Source organism: Triticum urartu, chromosome 7 (assembly GCF_003073215.2).
Source record: "Triticum urartu cultivar G1812 chromosome 7, Tu2.1, whole genome shotgun sequence".
Lineage (NCBI taxonomy): Eukaryota > Viridiplantae > Streptophyta > Magnoliopsida > Poales > Poaceae > Triticum > Triticum urartu.
Genome location: NC_053028.1, coordinates 384,738,719 through 384,742,584, shown reverse-complemented (window position 1 = coordinate 384,742,584; position 3,866 = coordinate 384,738,719).

The window sequence follows — 3,866 nt, the reverse complement described above, 5'->3', positions numbered from 1 at the left end:
GCCGGGGAGCTCGAGGAGCCAACGGCCAAAAAGAGGTTTATCGCCGTCGGATTTCGGGTTCCGGCAGACCCTTGAGGTTCGAACACTGGGGTGCGCGCGGAGATTTCGCCTCCTACCTACCTGCACTCCTCCGCCTTACTAGGATCTAAACTAAGGAAAGAACAACACAAGAGACACAGGGTTTATACTGGTTCGGGCCACCGTTGTGGTGTAATACCCTACTCCAGTGTGTGGTGTGGTGGATTGCCTCTTGGGCTGATGATGATGAACAATACAAGGAAGAACAGCCTCGCAAGGGTCTGCTCTTGGCTGGGGTGATGAACTGCTGGCAGGAGCTCAGTCACCCCTCTCTCTCTCTCTACCTGATCTTCTCTATCTTTCCAACTCTCCGGCCAGCTCTTTTTTCCCCCAGCCTCCCTTTGCTCCGTGGGTGGCTGGTCCTATTTATAGAGGCCCTGGTCCTCTTCCCAAATATCGAGCGGGAAGGGAGCCAACAATGGCGGGCTAATTTGAAGGGGGACAGCTAGTATCAACTATCCTGACAAAAGTAGTCTTCGCCTGCGCAAAGCTCTGGTGATGACGCCGTCTTGGGCTCCACGGTGACCTCCATCTTGTAGTCCTCCTGGTCTTGGTCTCGTTGCACCGAAATGGCAACCCTTGCCTGATGCCTCGGTACTCCGCGGTTGCGCTTGCCCCCTTTGCACCAAAGAGGAAGGGAGGACGCTGCGCGGGCTGGCACCCGCCTGGCGCCCCCGGTCATCATGGCTTGCGTCACGGGCACCTCGTGAGATACCCCTCCTTGATCTCTCCGCCTCCTCGTGAGCCAGCCTGACGAGGCCGTGCCTGAGGAAGCTCCGCGTCGTCCGCCCCGCGAGGCTTGGCCCCTCGCGAGGGTCTTGGGTTTGTGTTGGTGAAGATGGGCCGCGCTGGGCCCCCCTTTGAGCCACGCCGGGGCCGCAGGCAGGCAAGTCTGGGGACCCCCGCTCCCAGAACGCCGACAGTAGCCCCCGCGCCCAAGGCGCGCCCGGACTTGGCCGTGCAGGGAGGCGGAAGGGCAAGAGCGAAGCGCCGCGGGCCCTAACAGCCTGCGGCCTTGGGCGCCGCATGGCGGTTGATTGGACGTGGGCGTCTCCACTTCCCCATGGCGCCTCGGCAACTGCACGGATTGGACAAGTCCCTGCATGCAAAGCGGGTCATAATTACCTGCGATCGTGGGGGCCGTTGGTTGGCCATCGCCAGTTATAAGCCTGGACCGGCGCGCGCCCTTCCAGTTCATCCCTCCTTGCTTCTCCTTTTCTTGATGGCCCCGTCAAGGAGGTTCTCGGCCGCAAAGAAGGGGAAGGCTCACCAGGTTGAGCCTGCCTCTACCCCACCCAAGCGCGGCCGAGGGCGCCCTCGTAAACATCCTGTGGCCACCACGGTGGCTCCCCACGGCCGTGGAGGCGATCTTCAGCACAGCGACGGGCGGATTGCTGCGGCCGGGGGGCGCGCTCCGGCTGCGCGTCCCCCTAGGCCACGCTTTCGCGCTGCTGAAGTGCTGCCGGAGTTCGTCGTGTGGTCGGCGGGGCCGACCAGCACCCGGCTTCCACTTCCTCGCTTCCTCCTTGATGAGCTCCCGGCCGGCGCCCCGGGCGGCCTCTGGCTCCAGGCCGACGGCTTCTGCAGACGGGCCTCATGGGTCTCACTGGAGGTCTCCGCGGCCGGGAGCCTGTTCCTGGCCCGCGGTTGGCAGACATTTGCCCGCGCGTGTGGCATGAGCCGTCGGTGCACCCTACACTTCAAGTTCGACGGCGATGCCACCCTCTACGTGAGGGTGTTTAGGGAAGATGGTCGCCGCGCAGGGTGTTGCCCCGAGGGTGACGACCTCGGCTGGGAACCCAGCTCCGGCAATGATGGAGAGGGCAGCGCTCGCGCGGCCGGCGGCGCTCAGGGTTCCTCAAGCTTCTCCGGTTCTTCTTCAGGCGGCGACTCTTCTAGCGGTGGCCGCGTTCAGCCTCCACGCCGTCGTATCTGCTTGGGGGTGGCAACGTGTCCGCCCGCCGTCGCGCCCTGCTGAAGCGCAAGAGGGAGTCCGCCTGAGCTCCCGAGGCAGCTCGGGCCTTCCCTGCGGGCCGGTGTGAGGCGAGCCGCACCAGATTTGTTCTTTCTTTTCCTTTTTCCTGCGTAACAAAGACAATAGTGTGGAGCCCCGCGGGGGCGTGTTTGGGTTATTGCTGTTAATCATCGTTTTGCTTTCGTTACCGTACCTTTCGGCTACGTGCCCGAGCGTGGATAGTTCCCGGCCCCGGCCATGGGGGGGGGGACCGACCCAGGCCCTTTGTTTGTGTCGCGGTGCCCGTGGGGCACGGACTGGAGGGGTGCTCCTGTAAGGGGCCCAGGTCGCGAACTCTTTGAATGACTAGGATAGGAACACTCGCGAGGGCACTCAGCTGCCCTCCTCGCAAGGCCTTGCACAAGAGAAGTCGAGGCAGGAGAGTGAAAAGTCGAAGAACCACAAGCCAAAGACGGCAACAACTTCGATAAAACTTCGAATGAGAAGGAACAAGCCAACTGCGGAAAGCAAATGAAAAGCCGTGTCCGGCACCTAATCTAGTCTTCGATGTCTTCTCACCAGCGCGGTGCTAATTGCTGCCACTGGGCATGGGAGGGAGCCCCAGGGCCTGAGGCCGGCGCTCCTGAGACTCCGGGGCGTGTACAGCCCCAACTCATTATTACGTGAGAGTGTCACGAGCGGCGAGCTTCACAGGCGTTGGCCTTCTTCACAGGCTCCGGGCCTTTTCCAAAATGCGATAGCTTCACAGGCATTCACCTTCTTCATAGGCTCTGGGCCTTTTCCAAAATGTGATAGCTTCACAGGCATTCGCCTTCTTCACAGGCTCTGGGCCTTTTCCAAAACGTGATAGCTTCACAGGCATTCGCCTTCTTCACAGGCTCCGGGCCTTTTCCAAAACGCGATAGCTTCACAGGCATTCACCTTCTTCACAGGCTCTGGGCCTTTTCCAAAATGCGATAGCTTCACAGGCATTCTCCTTCTTCACAGCTCTGGGCCTTTTCCAAAACGCGATAGCTTCACAGGCATTCGCCTTCTTCACAGGCTCCGGGCCTTTTTAGGGGTAGAACCTCCAGAGGTGCTGGATGTTCCATGCATTCTGGACTGGCACCCCCTCCTGAGTCTCCAAGCGCGCGGAGCCGGGCCTGGAAACATGAACAACTTTGAACGGGCCCTCCCACATGGGAGAGAGCTTGTGCAGCCCCTCCCTGGAGAGAACCTGCCTGAGCACGAGGTCTCCTACCTCGAGAGTTCTGGGGCGGATGTTGCGGCAGTGATATCGCCGCAGTGCTTGTTGGTACCTCGCCGCTCGTAGCGCGGCTTCTCGGCGACGTTCCTCCCCCAGCACGAGGTCCATCCCCTGCATGGCGTCCTGCCACGCCTCGTCAAACGCCAAGACCCGTGCGGAGCGACGTCTGACCTCGTGGGGGAGGACCGCTTCGGCTCTGTAGACCAGGAAGAACGGGGTCTCTCCAGTTGGATTGGTCATGGTTGTGCGGATGGACCACAACACGGACTGAAGCTCGTCGTACCAACCTCTGCCGCAGGCCTCCAGCTTCTTCTTGAACGTCCTGGTCTTGAGGCCCCTCAGGACCTCCGCGTTGGCTCGCTCGGCCTGGCCGTTGCTTCGGGGGTGCGCCATCGAAGCATAGCATATCTGCGTTCCAAGGTTAGCACAGTATGTTTTGAAGAGGTTACTGGTAAACTGCGAACCGTTGTCCGTGATGATGCGATTCGGCACCCCGAACCGGCTCACGATGCCCTTGATGGACTTGATCGCGGAACCCGCGGGAATGGTGCGGACAGCCTCTACTTC